This window comes from Oncorhynchus mykiss, chromosome 29 (assembly GCF_057628025.1).
Source record: "Oncorhynchus mykiss isolate SJ-2025 chromosome 29, ASM5762802v1, whole genome shotgun sequence".
NCBI classification, from domain to species: domain Eukaryota; kingdom Metazoa; phylum Chordata; class Actinopteri; order Salmoniformes; family Salmonidae; genus Oncorhynchus; species Oncorhynchus mykiss.
The window spans coordinates 8,697,501-8,717,500 of record NC_143050.1 but is presented as its reverse complement, the minus strand read 5'-3'; the positions used below and the strand labels follow the sequence as shown (position 1 = coordinate 8,717,500).

The window sequence follows — 20,000 nt, the reverse complement described above, 5'->3', positions numbered from 1 at the left end:
TCTGACATACATGTGTGAGTAGTTGTGTTAAACACAGTTCCTGTCAGATCAACTGATACAGAGGACTCGATATCAATTCCTCCCTAAAGCCAACCTAAAGCCAACCTAAAGTCAACCTAAAGCCAACCTAAAGCCAACCTAAAGCCAGTCTAAAGCCAGTCTAAAGCCAGTCTAAAGCCAACCTAAAGTCAACCTAAAGTCAACCTAAAGCCAACCTAAAGCCAACCTAAAGCCAACCTAAAGCCAGTCTAAAGCCAACCTAAAGCCAAGCCAACCTAAAGCCAGTCAAAAGCCAGTCTAAAGCCAACCTAAAGCCAGTCTAAAGCCAACCTAAATCCAACCTAAAGTCAACCTAAAGCCAACCTAAAGCCAACCTAAAGCCAGTCTAAAGCCAACCTAAAGCTAACCTAAAGCCAGTCTAAAGCCAGTCTAAAGCCAACCTAAAGCCAGTCTAAAGCCAACCTAAATCCAACCTAAAGCCAACCTAAAGCCAGTCTAAAGCTAACCTAAAGCCAGCCTAAAGCCAACCTAAAGCCAGTCTAAAGCCAACCTAAAGCCAACCTAAAGCCAGCCGAAAGCCAGTCTAAAGCCAGTCGAAAGCCAACCTAAAGCCAGCCTAAAGCCAACCTAAAGCCAGTCTAAAGCCAGTCTAAAGCCAGTCTAAAGCCAACCTAAAGCCAACCTAAAGCCAGTCTAAAGCCAGTCTAAAGCCAACCTAAAGCCAGCCTAAAGCCAGTCTAAAGCCAACCTAAAGCCAGTCTAAAGCCAACCTAAAGCCAACCTAAAGCCAGTCTAAAGCCAACCTAAAGCCAGTCTAAAGCCAACCTAAAGCCAACCTAAAGCCAGTCTAAAGCTAACCTAAAGCCAGTCTAAAGCCAGTCTAAAGCCAACCTAAAGCCAGTCTATCACACCTATGTGGACTTCAAGACCTTTGATGGATAATACAAAGTTGTGTATCCATCCCTTGCTTCTACTGTGATTGTCTCATCTTTCACCCTTGCAGAAGGGGAAAGGCTCACTCATGCTGCCTTGCTTTTCCAACCAAGGTGCATAAATTAGGAGCCAACAGAGGATTAGAGGATACTCATTAACACCATGGAATTAAATCAAAAAGCTTCTTTATTGTTAAAAGTAGAACCGACCCATTTAGGCTTTTGGCCTTCTTTAGGGTTATTCGTTGTCTAACGGTTCTCACCACTTCACCTTCTCACCACTTCACCTTCTCACCACTTCACCTTCTCACCATGTCACCTTCTCACCATTTCACCATCTCACCATTTCACCATCTCACCATTTCACCACTTCACCATCTCACCATTTCACCTTCTCATCATTTCACCTTCACACCACTTCACCATTTCACCTTCTCATCATTTCACCTTCACACCACTTCACCATTTCACCTTCTCATAATTTCACCTTCTCATAATTTCACCTTCTCACCATTTCACCTTTTCACCACTTCACCATTTCACCTTCTCATAATTTCACCTTCTCACCATTTCACCTTCTCACCATTTCACCTTCTCACCACTTCACCTTCTCATAATTTCACCTTCTCACCATTTCACCATCTCACCATTTCACCACTTCACCATTTCACCTCCTCACCATTTCACCTTCTCATCATTTCACCTTCTCACCATTTCACCTTCTCACCACTTCACCATTTCACCTTCTCATAATTTTACCTTCTCACCATTTCACCTTCTCACCATTTCACCTTCTCACCAGTCCAGTCCAGTTTACCAGTATACCCAGTACTCATCAGGACATGCTCTCAAATCCCAACCACAAAGCCGGATGACCAAGAGGATGATGACGGGGGATGGTAGTTGTTATGTAATTATGTCATCCCCTGGGTGAACCATTACCGGGGGGGCAGTGAGAGGGTGGGGGTAGAGGGAAAAAGAGAGGGAGGCTATCTACAGATGTAGAGTGGACTGTTTGGGGTTATGATACAGTGCAGTATGTAAGCTAGCTATCCCTCAAACACACTGACATCCCACCGTAGGGTTCACATACAATACAGCCCCCCCCCCCCCCCCCCTCTCTCTCTCAGGGTGAGAAAGGTTCTGACAGCTGTCAAGGATTAGTGTTCCATCACGTCAAAAGGCAGCGGTAGATTTATGTGTGTGTGTGTCTTTGTGTGTGTCTTTGTGTGTGTGTGTCTTTGTGTGTGTGTGTGTGTGTGTGTGTGTGTGTGTCTTTGTGTGTGTGTGTGTGTGTGTGTGTGTCTTTGTGTGTGTGTGTGTGTGTGTGTGTGTGTGTGTGTGTGTGTGTCTTTGTGTGTGTGTGTGTGTGTGTGTGTGTGTGTGTGTGTGTGTGTGTGTGTGTCTTTGTGTGTGTGTGTGTGTGTGTGTGTGTGTGTCTTTGTGTGTGTGTGAGTGTGTGTGTGTGTGTGTGTGTGTGTGTCTTTGTGTGTGTGTGTGTGTGTCTTTGTGTGTGTGTGTGTGTGTCTTTGTGTGTGTGTGTGTGTGTCTTTGTGTGTGTGTGTGTGTGTGTGTGTCTTTGTGTGTGTGTGTGTGTCTTTGTGTGTGTGTGTGTGTCTTTGTGTGTGTGTGTGTGTCTTTGTGTGTGTGTGTGTCTTTGTGTGTGTGTGTGTGTGTGTGTGTGTCTTTGTGTGTGTGTGTGTGTGTGTGTGTGTGTGTGTCTTTGTGTGTGTGTGTGTGTGTGTGTGTGTGTGTGTGTCTTTGTGTGTGTGTGTCTTTGTGTGTGTGTGTGTGTGTGTCTTTGTGTGTGTGTGTCTTTGTGTGTGTGTGTGTGTGTCTTTGTGTGTGTGTGTGTGTGTGTGTGTGTGTATGTGGGTGTGTGTGTGTGTGTCTTTGTGTGTGTGTGTGTGCGTGTGTGTGAGAGCAGGCTAAAGACGTCAGCATGCTACAGTTCGGCTGGCGCCTTGCCAAACCGGGCTAGCCCAACCCGAAGGAGTGTTCTCCAGACTCCTTTAGAAGACCTTAGCTTGAAAATCAAGAAAAAAAGCAGCAATAGTACTGTTTGTCCATACTGAGACGCCGTAGCCAGTACACACTTCCTCAAAATAGCCAGAATGAATCTAAGATAATCTGTCATTCATTTTGATGTTTTTTTACCGAGTTGTGCAACATCTATCTCAGATGTTTGGTGCAGTACTTCTCAATGAAAACAAGTCCTCTCTCGTTGAATGACAACAAAGACTTTATTGAAGAATCCCTACTGTTGACCAATCACAGACGAAGCTTTATTGAAGAATCCCTACTGTTGACCAATCACAGACGAAGCTTTATTGAAGAATCCCTACTGTTGACCAATCACAGACGAAGCTTTATTGAAGAATCCCTACTGTTGACCAATCACAAACAAAGCTTTATTGAAGAATCCCTACTGTTGACCAATCACAGACGAAGCTTTACTGAAGAATCCCTACTGTTGACCAATCACAGAAAACAATCACAAAAACTTCACAAAATGTTGTCATAATACATATCATAATACACACAGGAACTCTACTAACCCCCCTCCCCGTCTTCTCTCCTGTGTGTTATGAGGAATCAGAGTATTGTTATGGACCCCTTAAGGGCATTCAGGCTACATAGATCAACGTAGCAGAACACAGAAGCTTACATAAACATCATCAGGCTGTAAACATGTCAGAACTTCATCAAATTAAACTTTGTCATAACTTTTGATTGAGCAGCAAATACTGACTGTACTTTTCTACACCAGGAACAAAACGTGTGCGTGTGTGTGTGTCAATATCAATCCATCAATATCTGGTTGAAAACATAGAGTCTGTGGGAATGGGCTTCTCTATGGAAGGGGAGAAGGGTGACGACTTAAAACATGACCTTCTGGTGTCTCACACTGACACACACCCTGCTGGGCGGTACACACACCCAGCTGGGCGGTACACACACCCTGCTGGGCGGTTTACCTCACCTCCACGCCACACTGGATAATCTTTAGGAAAGACTCCCAGAATTCCTCGCATTCTCATCGGGGGCCTGGTCATGCCAGCTGTTGGAATGCAGCTCCACTTACACAGACACACAGCCACACACACACACACACACACACACACACACACACACACACACACACACACACACACACACACACACATACACACACACATACACACACACACACACACACACACACACACACACACACACACACACGCAGCCACACACACACAAACACACAGGCACACACACACACGCAGCCACACACACACAAACACACAGGCACACACACACACGCAGCCACACACACACACGTAGCCACACACACGTAGGCACACACAAACACACACACACAAAGACAAACATGCATGCACACACACACATCCTTGGAAAGAAGGTTCTGCATCTAGGGTAAGGTTACCACGATGAGGCCAGTGGACACCAAAACCTCTTCTCCTCTTTGATTGGTTAATGACACAATGTATACAAAGCAGCCAATCAAATCAGAGGAAACTTGGTAGATCTGAACTTCTAAATCACATGTGCACCGATCTGCTACAGCTTCCCTCACAAGGGCAAGTCAGTAACCGGTTATCAACAGCTTCCCTCACAAGGGCAAGCCCGTAACCGGTTATCAACAGCTTCCCTCACAAGGGCAAGCCCGTAACCGGTTATCAACAGCTTCCCTCACAAGGGAAAGCCCGTAACCGGTTATCAACAGCTTCCCTCACAAGGGCATGTCAGTAACCGGTTATCAACAGCTTCCCTCACAAGGGCATGTCAGTAACCGGTTATCAACAGCTTCCCTCACAAGGGCATGTCAGTAACCGGTTATCAACAGCTTCCCTCACAAGGGCATGTCAGTAACCGGTTATCAACAGCTTCCCTCGCAAGGGCATGTCAGTAACCGGTTATCAACAGCTTCCCTCACAAGGGCATGTCAGTAACCGGTTATCAACAGCTTCCCTCACAAGGGCAAGCCAGTAACCGGTTATCAACAGCTTCCCTCACAAGGGCATGTCAGTAACCGGTTATCAACAGCTTCCCTCACAAGGGCATGTCAGTAACCGGTTATCAACAGCTTCCCTCACAAGGGCATGTCAGTAACCGGTTATCAACAGCTTCCCTCACAAGGGCAAGCCCGTAACCGGTTATCTTGTGCGAGTGTGTCTGGTGTTTGTCTGGTCTGTGTGTGTGTGTGTGTGTGTGTGTGTGTGTGTCTGGTGTGTGTGTCTGGTGTGTCTGGTGTGTGTGTGTGTGTGTGTGTGTGTCTGGTGTGTGTGTGTGTGTGTATGTGTCCATTCCACACTCTCACTCCATGCTATACCAGCCTGATCAGACTTTGATTTCAGACGTTTAAAAAGTTCCTGAGAATGTCTATATATGTCTTCCTTGGCGCTCACAAAAATAAAAGAAAATGACAGGGCACAAACTGGTGCAGCATAGACCAGGGCTAACCCTAACCCTAATCCTAACCCCTAACCCAACCCTAACCCTAACCCTAACCCAACCCTAACACTAACCCTAACCCTAACACAACCCTAACCCTAACCCTAACCCTAACCCAACCCTAACCCTAACCCCTAACCCAATTCTAACCCTAACCCTAACCCAACCCTAACACTAACCCTAACCCTAACACAACCCTAACCCTAACCCTAACCCTAACCCTAACCCAACCCTAACCCTAACCCAACCCTAACCCTAACCCTAACCCAACCCTAACCCAACCCTAACCCAACCCTAACCCTAACCCTAACCCTAACCCAACCCTAACCCTAACCCAACCCTATGCTATGGCAGTTCACCACGATCTAGCAAGCAAATACTAGCAATGAGAATACTGTGAATACTGATCATACCTGATGGTAATAGCAAGTTTCTTTTTAATATTATTTTGTTTTAAGCCTTCCCCAAACCATAACCCTAACCTTAACCACTCGGAATGAATAAACTGTTAACCTTTGAGTTATTTCTGTTTAAACCCTGTAACCACAACTAAAAATAGACCTTCATCCATAATTCGCCACATTTCGAAAGAGAAACTATGAGGTGTTGTTGGGTTATACAGTATAGTGAAGTCATTCACCATAGCAGATCCTATTTGTCATGGCCAGCTGTGTCAAGGAAATACCAGTGTGAACCTGCCTACTCAAACACTGTGTGTGTGTGTGTGTGTGTGTGTGTGTGTGTGTGTGTGTGTGTGTGTGTGTGTGTTTCTCGTTTTCATGCCAGACAAGTAAAACTTGGGCAGAATTTATATCCGTGTTTTCTGTCTCTCGACACTACCCCACTACCCTACACGGTGAAAACGCTTCCGCTTCTTTCCGGGACCAAACTCTGTCAAACATAGAGATTGGCCCGTAAATGGAGACAGCTGAAGTCTGAATCCCGTGAGGGTGAAAGACAGTCAACTGACAGGCCTGTTGGGAAGCGCTTGGCGAGTTAGCTGGTTAGCTAGCCTAGCTATAGACTTACCTGGTTAGCTAGCCTAGCTATAGACTTAGCTGGCTAGCTAGCCTAGCTATAGACTTAGCTAGCCTAGCTATAGACTTAGCTGGTTAGCTAGCCTAGCTATAGACTAGCTGGTTAGCTAGCCTAGCTATAGACTTAGCTGGCTAGCTAGCCTAGCTATAGACTTAGCTGGTTAGCTAGCCTAGCTATAGACTTAGCTGGTTAGCTAGCCTAGCTATAGACTTAGCTGGTTAGCTAGCCTAGCTTTAGACTTAGCTGGCTAGCTACCTTGAACGGCAATAACAGAAACAGCTAAGCGCTAAAACCTATGGATTCCTGTAGAAACCTACGCAGTGGTCAGAAAAATATGGAGCCGAATTGATCAAAGAAAGAAAGTGCCAACAGCTAATCTCATGACAGAGATAAGGAGCCTAGGTACAAAAATGTTTTTAAAAAAGATGGACGAAATGAAGTTGTCTATCGACAAAATGATAAATAGTCAAGTTGACAGCATAGGGGCATCTTTGGAGAAAGCTGTCCAAGATAATCACACAGCTACGCTGACTCAACTGGAGAATAATAACAGGCAGCCACGAGACCACATAGCCCTTGATGTTGGACGTCTGGAAACCTGCGTAGAATCCCTGGAATCTGGGAGAACAGGCAATGCAAAACAGTTAGACCCAGATGTGTCTATCACAGTGGCAGGACTGCCAGCCAGCAAATGAAAACAAGGACCTAATCTCCAAAGTGAACCAGCTGATATCAGTAGGCCTTGGCTGAGAAACAGTTGAGAGGATGAAGGAGAGAGGTAAAGTGGAGGAGAAAGTTTTAAAAAATAATTATTTCACCTTTATTTAACCAGGTAGGCCAGTTGAGAACAAGTTCTCATTTACAACTGCGACCTGGCCAAGATAAAGCCAAGCAGTGCGACAAAAACAACAACACAGAGTTACACAGTGGGCCTGTTAGGGAAGAAACAAAAGCCTGATTATGAAAAAGTCTTCCTTCCAATCGCCTTATAGAGCTGAACTTGGACGCTGCTGAGGAAAATCCTAGGGGGAAAGGACTATTTTGTCACGGGAAGAGGACGGGTCAGGAAACGAGACCAGCGTGGACAAAGACATGGGGTGGACCGACCTACTGCAGCCTGAGGGGCTTCCCATCCCCTCCAGCGTTACATTTCAACAGCGCATTGGACTAACGGATGGACAACCTTGAACAATAAGTTACGAATATTAATACTACAACCCTTAAACCCAGACATTATCTCTATGAAGGAAACACATTTTTGTCGGACAAGAAGCTATTGACATTGAAGGGTGTGTACGGTATGGACACAACAGAAACACTCATTTGAAACCCCTGGGGGTAAGTGCAAGGTCTGATATGATGAAAGCATATAGAATTGAAATCATTGTTAGAGCCGTAGAAGGAATTAGTTTGTTTGCGTTTTGAACATAGGGAGTCAGATTATTGTTTCGTTGTGTTTTCATGCTATTTGACACCTGAACAGTCCACATGGGGTAGAAATGCATCCTCCTGCTATAGTCATTTGTTAAGGCAAGTATACCTATATACAGGAGAAGATGCTATTTACATATGTGTGGATCTTAACAGTGGAATTGGGAGGTTAGATGACTATTGATATTGATATTGATATTCCATCGCGCGTTGCATTGGATGGCTTTGCTAGTCAACATGGGGAAACGCTATTAGAATTCGGGACTCTAAAATGTGTATCAATGGAATGTGTATCATTAATGGAATGTGTATCATCAATGGAATGTGTATCATCAATGGAATGTGTATCATTAATGGAATGTGTATCATCAATGGAATGTGTATCAATGGAATGTGTTTCATTAATGGAATGTGTATCATCAGTGGAATGTGTATCATCAATGGAATGTGTATCATCAATGGAATGTGTATCATCAGTGGAATGTGTATCATCAATGGAATGTGTATCATCAATGGAATGTGTATCATCAATGGAACGTGTATCATCAATGGAATGTGTATCATCAGTGGAATGTGTATCATCAATGGAATGTGTATCATTAATGGAACGTGTATCATCAATGGAATGTGTATCATCAATGGAATGTGTATCATCAATGGAATGTGTATCATTAATGGAACGTGTATCATCAATGAAACGTGTATCATCAATGGAATGTGTATCATCAGTGGAATGTGTATCATCAGTGGAATGTGTATCATCAGTGGAACGTGTATCATCAGTGGGACGTGTATCATCAGTGGAACGTGTATCATCAGTGGAACGTGTATCATCAGTGGAACGTGTATCATCAGTGGAATGTGTATCATCAATGGAATGTGTATCATCAATGGAATGTGTATCATCAATGGAATGTGTATCATCAGTGGAATGTGTATCATCAATGGAATGTGTATCATCAATGGAATGTGTATCATCAATGGAATGTGTATCATCAGTGGAATGTGTATCATCAATGGAATGTGTATCATCAGTGGAATGTGTATCATCAGTGGAACGTGTATCATCACTGGAATGTGTATCATCAGTGGAATGTGTATCATCAGTGGAAGGATATCCCCTTAAGCGATCTCTTTACATCCATTCTGCCAAAGGAAAAGCTGTGGTGGACTATGAAAGTATTCAGACCCCTTGACTTTTTCAAAATGTTGTTACGTTACAGCCGTATTCTAAAATGGATTAAATAAAAACCACACACGATAACCCATGATGACAAAGCAAAAACAGGTTTTTAGACATTTCTGAAACTGAAATACCTTATATATTGAAGAACACAGTGGCCTCCATCATTCTTAAATGGAAGAAGTTTAGAACCACCAAGACTCTTCCTAGATCTGGCCGCCTGGCCAAACTGAGCAATAGTCAGGGAGCTTTGATTAGGGAGGTGACCAAAAACCCAATGGTCACTCTGACAGAGCTCTAAATTTCCTCTGTGGAGATGGGAGAACCTTCCAGAAGGACAACCATCTCTGCAGCACTCCACCAATCAGGCCTTTATGGTAGAGTGGCCAGATGGAAGTCAGGAAAGAGAACATTTGATGAGCTGTCCGTTGCAGAAGTTAAGAAGGTGAAGGACTCTGAAAAAATGAGAAAGCATTTGGTATTGATGAACTGCCTAATGAAGTCTAAAAATCCCCTAAATTAATTGAAGTTCTACATGATTTTCTCCAAATTTGTTTTGAGTAGAGTATACTACCATCGACTTGGTATAAGTCTATAGTGAATCCCATTCCCAAATCTTAAAAAAAAATGACCAGAGTGCCACTGAACTGCAGAATCATACGTTTACTAGGTCTATAAATGATATTCATCCATCCTCAACAACAGGCTAATGACCTTTCAGGAGGATCAAAACATTCTTGTGGAAGAACAAAATGGTTTTGGTAAATCCAGAGCCCGTATAGATCATATCTTCTTCTCCGTCTGTACAATAATCCGAAATAGATGACAGGAAGAGAAGTCTACTTTCGCACGTTTCGTTGATTTCCAGGAAACTGTTGATTTTGTAAATAGAGATCTTTTAGGCTGTGGTTTGTTAAAGGCAGGGGTTGACAGGAAATGTTATCACGCAATCCCTTGACAAAAGCACCTACTGCCTGTGTGCGTGTATATGGTACAGATTGGTTTCCCACACACTCAGGTGTAAAATAAGGAGACGTCTTATCACAGATTCCATTTGCTTTGTTGATTAATGATTTGTCCCAAAGAATGAACAGTTAAATATTGGGAGTAAAATATGATGATGAAATGCTAAGTATTATCTTATATAATGATGATATTATTTGATGGTTGAAACTGAACAAATCAAATGTTATTGGTCACATACACATGGTTAGCAGATGTTAATGCGAGTGTAGCGAAATGCTTGTGCTTCTAGTTCCCGACAGTGCAGTAATATCTAACAAGTAACCTAACAATTTCTCAACCACTACCTTATGCACACAAGTGTAGAGGAATGAATAAGAATATGTACATATAAATATATGGATGAGCGATGGCCGAACGGGACCTGCAGAACATGTTACTATGTCCAATCAAAAGATCATGTAAAAGATTTAGAGATAAACAGGACAAAAACACAGATAATGACTTTGAGGAAACCAGATACTAAGAGCTGTGTTTTCCATCTTGTTTTGATGAAGACATTCTGGAGTTTACTAGCAATTATAAATATTTAGGGTCTTTATTTCGATGAGCACATGACCTTTCTATACGGCCACATCTGCTCGACTCAGCAAGTAGAGTTCTTTTGGGGGAGTGATAGGGAAAAACAAACAAACCACTCAAAGATATTGGTTTTGTCACGTATTCCAAACTGTATCAGACCTCTGGACTATTCAGCAGGAATGTGGGGCGTTAAGAGGTCAAAAACGAACATGTCCATAACAGAAGCAGAACGATAATTTGTCGGTGTCCACAAGTTTGCACCGATACTGGAAACAACTGGGGACACGAGTTGGGAATAGAGACGGAAGGCCTGTATGGTGAGACGTTGGAGTAGAATGTTGGACGGGTTGGGAACCCTGTGAGGTGAGACGGAAGGCCTGTATGGTGAGACGTTGGAATAGAATGTTGGACGGGCTGGGAACCCTGTGAGGTGAGACGGAAGGCCTGTATGGTGAGACGTTGGAGTAGAATGTTGGACGGGCTGGGAACCCTGTGAGGTGAGACGGAAGGCCTGTATGGTGAGACGTTGGAATAGAATGTTGGACGGGTTGGGAACCCTGTGAGGTGAGACGGAAGGCCTGTATGGTGAGACGTTGGAATAGAATGTTGGACGGGCTGGGAACCCTGTGAGGTGAGACGGAAGGCCTGTATGGTGAGACGTTGGAGTAGAATGTTGGACGGGCTGGGAACCCTGTGAGGTGAGACGGAAGGCCTGTATGGTGAGACTTTGGAATAGAATGTTGGATATGCCAACTTCCAGAATAGCCAGTAAAGTCTTTCGATGGGGTTTCTCCATAAGGGGAGCCTGGGTAACTGAAATGTCTGACCCTTTCCAACAGTCTGACTGGGAACGTCTGTAGGAAAACCAAATGAAGGGTGACAGACGCTATTAAAAAACAACTGTTGATGAAATATGAAAATGAAATGGGTGGAGGAGATTAATCATAAACCCAAATTGATAATCTTTTGTTTGATTAAGGGTGAATTAATGTGTGAGATATATATTATGTACAACCTACCTAAGGGCAAGAGATTGCTATTGTCCCTGAGTATCAAAACAGGTCGGTATTTGTGGTGAAATGGAAGAGGAAGGACTAACTATTGTGACCTCGAAGAAATAGAGAACAAAATATTTTATCCTCTGTTGCCCTTTTGACCACGACATACACTTGTCCTTATTCCAGAAAGACCACCAGAAATACCCTGGTATTATGGAGACAGTCCACCAGATATACCCTGGTATTATGGAGACAGACCACCAGATATACCCTGGTATTATGGAGACAGACCACCAGATATACCCTGGTATTATGGAGACAGACCACCAGATATACCCTGAAATGATGTAGACAGACCACCAGATATACCCTGGTATCATGGAGACAGACCACCAGATATACCCTGCTTTATGGAGACAGACCACCAGATATACCCTGGTATTATGGAGACAGAACACCAGATATACCCTGGTATTATGTAGCTGAGGAGACAGACCACCAGATATACCCTGGTATTATGTAGTCATGAGGAGACAGACCACCAGATATACCCTGGTATTATGGAGACAGAACACCAGATATACCCTGGTATTATGTAGTCATGAGGAGCCAGACCACCAGATATACCCTGGTATTATGTAGCTGAGGAGACAGACCACCAGATATACCCTGGTATTATGTAGTCATGAGGAGACAGACCACCAGATATACCCTGGTATTATGTAGTCATGAGAAGACAGACCACCAGATATACCCTGGTATTATGTAGTCATGAGGAGACAGACCACCAGATATACCCTGGTATTATGTAGCTGAGGAGACAGACCACCAGATATACCCTGGTATTATGTAGTCATGAGGAGCCAGACCACCAGATATACCCTGGTATTATGTAGTCATGAGGAGCCAGACCACCAGATATACCCTGGTATTATGTAGTCATGAGGAGACAGACCACCAGATATACCCTGGTATTATGTAGTCATGAGGAGCCAGACCACCAGATATACCCTGGTATTATGTAGTCATGAGGAGCCAGACCACCAGATATACCCTGGTATTATGTAGTCATGAGGAGACAGACCACCAGATATACCCTGGTATTATGTAGTCATGAGGAGCCAGACCACCAGATATACCCTGGTATTATGTAGCTGAGGAGACAGACCACCAGATATACCCTGGTATTATGTAGTCATGAGGAGACAGACCACCAGATATACCCTGGTATTATGTAGTCATGAGAAGACAGACCACCAGATATACCCTGGTATTATGTAGTCATGAGGAGCCAGACCACCAGATATACCCTGGTATTATGTAGTCATGAGGAGACAGACCACCAGATATACCCTGGTATTATGTAGTCATGAGGAGACAGACCACCAGATATACCCTGGTATTATGTAGTCATGAGGAGACAGACCACCAGATATAACCTGGTATTATGTAGTCATGAGGAGACAGACCACCAGATATACCCTGGTATTATGTAGTCATGAGGAGACAGACCACCAGATATACCCTGGTATTATGTAGTCATGAGGAGACAGACCACCAGATATACCCTGGTATTATGTAGTCATGAGGAGACAGACCACCATATATACCCTGGTATTATGTAGTCATGAGGAGACAGACCACCAGATATACCCTGGAATTATGTAGTCATGAGGAGACAGACCACCAGATATACCCTGGTATTATGTAGTCATGAGGAGACAGACCACCAGATATACCCTGGTATTATGTAGTCATGAGGAGACAGACCACCATATATACCCTAGTATTATGTAGCTGAGGAGACAGACCACCAGATATACCCTGGTATTATGTAGTCATGAGGAGACAGACCACCAGATATACCCTGGTATTATGGAGACAGACCACCAGATATACCCTGGTATTATGTAGTCATGAGGAGACAGACCACCAGACATACCCTGGTATTATGTAGTCATGAGGAGACAGACCACCAGATATACCCTAGTATTATGTAGTCATGAGGAGACAGACCACCAGACATACCCTGGTATTATGTAGTCATGAGGAGACAGACCACCAGATATACCCTGGTATTATGTAGTCATGAGGAGACAGACCACCAGATATACCCTGGTATTATGTAGTCATGAGGAGACAGACCACCAGATATACCCTGGTATTATGTAGTCATGAGGAGACAGACCACCAGATATACTCTGGTATTATGTAGTCATGAGGAAACAGACCATCAGATATACCCTGGTATTATGGAGACAGACCACCAGATATACCCTGGTATTATGGAGACAGACCACCAGATATACCCTGGTATTATGTAGTCATGAGGTGACAGACCACCAGATATACCCTGGTATTATGGAGACAGACCACCAGATTTACCCTGGTATTATGGAGACAGACCACCAGATATACCCTGGTATTATGGAGACAGACCACCAGATATACCCTGGTATTATGGAGACAGACCACCAGATATACCCTGGTATTATGGAAACAGACCACCAGATATACCCTGGTATTATGTAGTCATGAGGAGACAGACCACCAGATATACCCTGGTATTATGGAGACAGACCACCAGATATACCCTGGTATTATGGAGACAGACCACCAGATATACCCTGGTATTATGTAGTCATGAGGAGCCAGACCACCAGATATACCCTGGTATTATGTAGTCATGAGGAGCCAGACCACCAGATATACCCTGGTATTATGTAGTCATGAGGAGACAGACCACCAGATATACCCTGGTATTATGTAGTCATGAGGAGACAGACCACCAGATATAACCTGGTATTATGTAGTCATGAGGAGACAGACCACCAGATATACCGTGGTATTATGTAGTCATGAGGAGACAGACCACCAGATATACCCTGGTATTATGTAGTCATGAGGAGACAGACCACCAGATATACCCTGGTATTATGTAGTCATGAGGAGACAGACCACCAGATATACCCTGGTATTATGTAGTCATGAGGAGACAGACCACCAGATATAACCTGGTATTATGTAGTCATGAGGAGACAGACCACCAGATATACCCTGGTATTATGTAGTCATGAGGAGACAGACCACCAGATATACCCTGGTATTATGTAGTCATGAGGAGACAGACCACCAGATATACCCTGGTATTATGTAGTCATGAGGAGACAGACCACCATATATACCCTGGTATTATGTAGTCATGAGGAGACAGACCACCAGATATACCCTGGAATTATGTAGTCATGAGGAGACAGACCACCAGATATACCCTGGTATTATGTAGTCATGAGGAGACAGACCACCAGATATACCCTGGTATTATGTAGTCATGAGGAGACAGACCACCATATATACCCTAGTATTATGTAGCTGAGGAGACAGACCACCAGATATACCCTGGTATTATGTAGTCATGAGGAGACAGACCACCAGATATACCCTGGTATTATGGAGACAGACCACCAGATATACCCTGGTATTATGTAGTCATGAGGAGACAGACCACCAGACATACCCTGGTATTATGTAGTCATGAGGAGACAGACCACCAGATATACCCTAGTATTATGTAGTCATGAGGAGACAGACCACCAGACATACCCTGGTATTATGTAGTCATGAGGAGACAGACCACCAGATATACCCTGGTATTATGTAGTCATGAGGAGACAGACCACCAGATATACCCTGGTATTATGTAGTCATGAGGAGACAGACCACCAGATATACCCTGGTATTATGTAGTCATGAGGAGACAGACCACCAGATATACTCTGGTATTATGTAGTCATGAGGAAACAGACCATCAGATATACCCTGGTATTATGGAGACAGACCACCAGATATACCCTGGTATTATGGAGACAGACCACCAGATATACCCTGGTATTATGTAGTCATGAGGAGACAGACCACCAGATATACCCTGGTATTATGGAGACAGACCACCAGATATACCCTGGTATTATGGAGACAGACCACCAGATATACCCTGGTATTATGGAGACAGACCACCAGATATACCCTGGTATTATGGAGACAGACCACCAGATATACCCTGGTATTATGGAGACAGACCACCAGATATACCCTGGTATTATGTAGTCATGAGGAGACAGACCACCAGATATACCCTGGTATTATGGAGACAGACCACCAGATATACCCTGGTATTATGGAGACAGACCACCAGATATACCCTGGTATTATGGAGACAGACCACCAGATATACCCTGGTATTATGGAGACAGACCACCAGATATACCCTGGTATTATGGAGACAGACCACCAGATATACCCTGGTATTATGTAGTCATGAGGAGACAGACCACCAGATATACCCTGGTATTATGTAGTCATGAGGAGACAGACCACCAGATATACCCTGGTATTATGTAGTCATGAGGAGACAGACCACCAGATATACCCTGGTATTATGTAGTCATGAGGAGATAGACCACCAGATATACCCTGGTTGTTATCTATCCATTATTGTTATTTTTTTATTATATATATATTTTATTGTTTTTATTAAATGTTGTATTTGTTTGACTTCTCTATGGTTAGTATTATTGCTTTAATAGCATTATGAACTATCATGTACTGATTTCTGTTCCATTCTTTATGTGGTTCTCACTGCATAGAACACCGGAATAAATATTACTGAATTATGTGTCAATTAAACCCCTAAGTGAGGGGTTGCCAGACTGGCAATTTGACACGAAAATAAAATGTAATTCGTTAATTCACAGACAGACAGACACACACACCTCCACCAGAATGAATTAGATTAATTTTATGAGAGCGTGGGTGAAAGTTCACACAGGCCTTTGTGGTGTTTTTATTCCAATCTCCAAACCTTAATGCTCTGTCATTTCACTGGAGACAAACACACACACACACAAATACACGCTCAGATCAGGGGCTTTTTAGAATGAAGGCATGTTTATGCAGGGGAATTACTCATCCTCACTTTAGTTTAGAATTCAGCTTATAGCTTTCTCCTCTCTCCTTCCTGCTTGCTCTCTTATCCTACCCCTTTAGGTTCTCCTCTCTCTCCTTCCTGCTTCATCGCTCATCCTACCCCTTTAGGTTCTCCTCTCTCTCCTTCCTGCTTCATCGCTCATCCTACCCCTTTAGGTTCTCCTCTCTCTCCTTCCTGCTTCATCGCTCATCCTACCCCTTTAGGTTCTCCTCTCTCTCCTTCCTGCTTGCTCTCTTATCCTACCCCTTTAGGTTCTCCTCTCTCTCCTTCCTGCTTCATCGCTCATCCTACCCCTTTAGGTTCTCCTCTCTCTCCTTCCTGCTTCATCGCTCATCCTACCCCTTTAGGTTCTCCTCTCTCTCCTTCCTGCTTCATCGCTCATCCTACCCCTTTAGGTTCTCCTCTCTCTCCTTCCTGCTTGCTCTCTCATCCTACCCCTTTAGGTTCTCCTCTCTCCTTCCTGCTTCATCGCTCATCCTACCCCTTTAGGTTCTCCTCTCTCTCCTTCCTGCTTGCTCTCTCACCCTACCCCTTTAGGTTCTCCTCTCTCCTTCCTGCTTGCTCTCTCATCCTACCCCTTTAGGTTCTCCTCTCTCTCCTTCCTGCTTCATCGCTCATCCTACCCCTTTAGGTTCTCCTCTCTCCTTCCTGCTTCATCTCTCATCCTACCCCTTTAGGTTCTCCTCTCTCCTTCCTGCTTCATCTCTCATCCTACCCCTTTAGGTTCTCCTCTCTCCTTCCTGCTTCATCTCTCATCCTACCCCTTTAGGTTCTCCTCTCTCTCCTTCCTGCTTCATCTCTCATCCTACCCCTTTAGGTTCTCCTCTCTCCTTCCTGCTTCATCTCTCATCCTACCCCTTTAGGTTCTCCTCTCTCCTTCCTGCTTCATCTCTCATCCTACCCCTTTAGGTTCTCCTCTCTCCTTCCTGCTTCATCTCTCATCCTACCCCTTTAGGTTCTCCTCTCTCCTTCCTGCTTCATCTCTCATCCTACCCCTTTAGGTTCTCCTCTCTCTCCTTCCTGCTTCATCGCTCATCCTACCCCTTTAGGTTCTCCTCTCTCTCCTTCCTGCTTCATCTCTCATCCTACCCCTTTAGGTTCTCCTCTCTCCTTCCTGCTTCATCTCTCATCCTACCCCTTTAGGTTCTCCTCTCTCTCCTTCCTGCTTCATCGCTCATCCTACCCCTTTAGGTTCTCCTCTCTCTCCTTCCTGCTTCATCTCTCATCCTACCCCTTTCTACATGTAGCTTCATCTCTGCCTTGTTTATTTTGAACAGGCATTTCACTTACTACGTAAATAAGCTGAATTGCGCTAATAAAGACTGTCTTCCCCTCTATTTGACCAAAACTCGCCTCGTACAAACAGTTAGTCATTTCCTCAACATTGCCACTATATACAACCTACGTCACAGAAGTCATTGCCTCATCTTACTCATCCTCAGAGGACGATGTCACATGTCTACAACTGCTGGATTATAAACGGGTTTGACAAACAGGTTACACACCACCAGGTGTTGGGGAAATACTCTGTAGTATTGTTGAGACAACACACGGTTAAAGACACACTGTAAGATGACCTAAGATAACAAATACCCGGTCAGTTACTGTCATCTTGTTTAGCTCTGGTGTCTTGGGTAAATAGCCTTTCTGAATAAGCTGCATTCACTTTGCATGTTCGTTTAACACCTTCATTCATCCAGGTTAGTCTCAATGACATGACATATATTGTTCAAGACAGACCTATAGTCTATAGGTACTAGGTATAGCATCTAGTCTATAGGTACTAGGTATAGTGTCTAGTCTATAGGTACTAGGTACTAGGTATAGCGTCTAGTCTATAGGTACTAGGTATAGCATCTAGTCTATAGGTACTAGGTGTAGCGTCTAGTCTATAGGTACTAGGCATAGTGTCTAGTCTATAGGAACTAGGTATAGTGTCTAGTCTATAGGTACTAGGTGTAGTGTCTAGTCTATAGGTACTAGGTACTAGGTATAGCATCTAGTCTATAGGTACTGGGTACTAGGTATAGCGTCTAGTCTATAGGTACTAGGTACTAGGTGTAGCGTCTAGTCTATAGGTACTAGGTACTAGGTATAGCGTCTAGTCTATAGGTACTAGGTGTAGCGTCTAGTCTATAGGTACTAGGTATAGCGTCTAGTCTATAGGTACTAGGTGTAGCGTCTAGTCTATAGGTACTAGGTACTAGGTATAGCGTCTAGTCTATAGGTACTAGGTACTAGGTATAGCATCTAGTCTATAGGTACTGGGTACTAGGTATAGCGTCTAGTCTATAGGTACTAGGTACTAGGTATAGCATCTAGTCTATAGGTACTAGGTGTAGCGTCTAGTCTATAGGTACTAGGTGTAGCGTCTAGTCTATAGGTACTAGGTACTAGGTGTAGCGTCTAGTCTATAGGTACTAGGTATAGTGTCTAGTCTATAGGTACTAGGTATAGTGTCTAGTCTATAGGTACTAGGTACTAGGTATAGCATCTAGTCTATAGGTACTAGGTACTAGGTATAGCGTCTAGTCTATAGGTACTAGGTATAGCGTCTAGTCTATAGGTACTAGGTACTAGGTATAGCATCTAGTCTATAGGTACTAGGTACTAGGTATAGCATCTAGTCTATAGGTACTGGGTACTAGGTATAGCGTCTAGTCTATAGGTACTAGGTACTAGGTGTAGCGTCTAGTCTATAGGTACTAGGTATAGCGTCTAGTCTATAGGTACTAGGTATAGTGTCTAGTCTATAGGTACTAGGTGTTAGGTATAGCGTCTAGTCTATAGGTACTAGGTACTAGGTATAGCATCTAGTCTATAGGTACTAGGTACTAGGTATAGCGTCTTAGTCTATAGGTACTAGGTACTAGGTGTAGCGTCTAGTCTATAGGTACTAGGTATAGCGTCTAGTCTATAGGTACTAGGTATAGTGTCTAGTCTATAGGTACTAGGTATTAGGTATAACGTCTAGTCTATAGGTACTAGGTGTTAGGTATAGCGTCTAGTCTATAGGTACTAGGTGTTAGTAGGCTTATTGAAGTGCTGTCCACTTGTCTGGAAGCCTATCTCACATATCAAAGGGTTTACAGAACCACAACAAAGGAAGGAATAGCTTGTTACCCATAAGTCAGAAGGAGAGAGAATATAAGAGACAGACACAGCCTGAGATGTTGTCCAGACACAATCTACAGGTTCATTCTAGAACAACGAACAATTATTCTGGAGGAGACCTCGTACACTCTTCGAAAAATGGGTTCCAAAAGGTTGTCCCCATAGGAGAACCCTTTTTGGTTTCAGAAAGAATCATTTAAGGTTCCAGGTAAAACCCTTACAAAGGGTTCTACATGGAACCCGAAAGGGTTCCACCTGGAACCAAAATAGGTTCTTCAAAGGGTTCTCCTATGGGGACAGCCAAAGAACACTTT

At 43.7% G+C, this 20,000-nt stretch overlaps 1 protein-coding gene across 2 annotated transcripts in view; it reads right to left on the bottom strand.

The window, feature by feature from the left end:
• The window catches only part of LOC110510242 (FRY microtubule binding protein b), a 173,151-nt gene that overhangs the window by 151,307 nt on the left and 1,844 nt on the right, over positions 1-20,000 (bottom strand). The gene's annotated exons all lie outside the window — the stretch shown is intronic.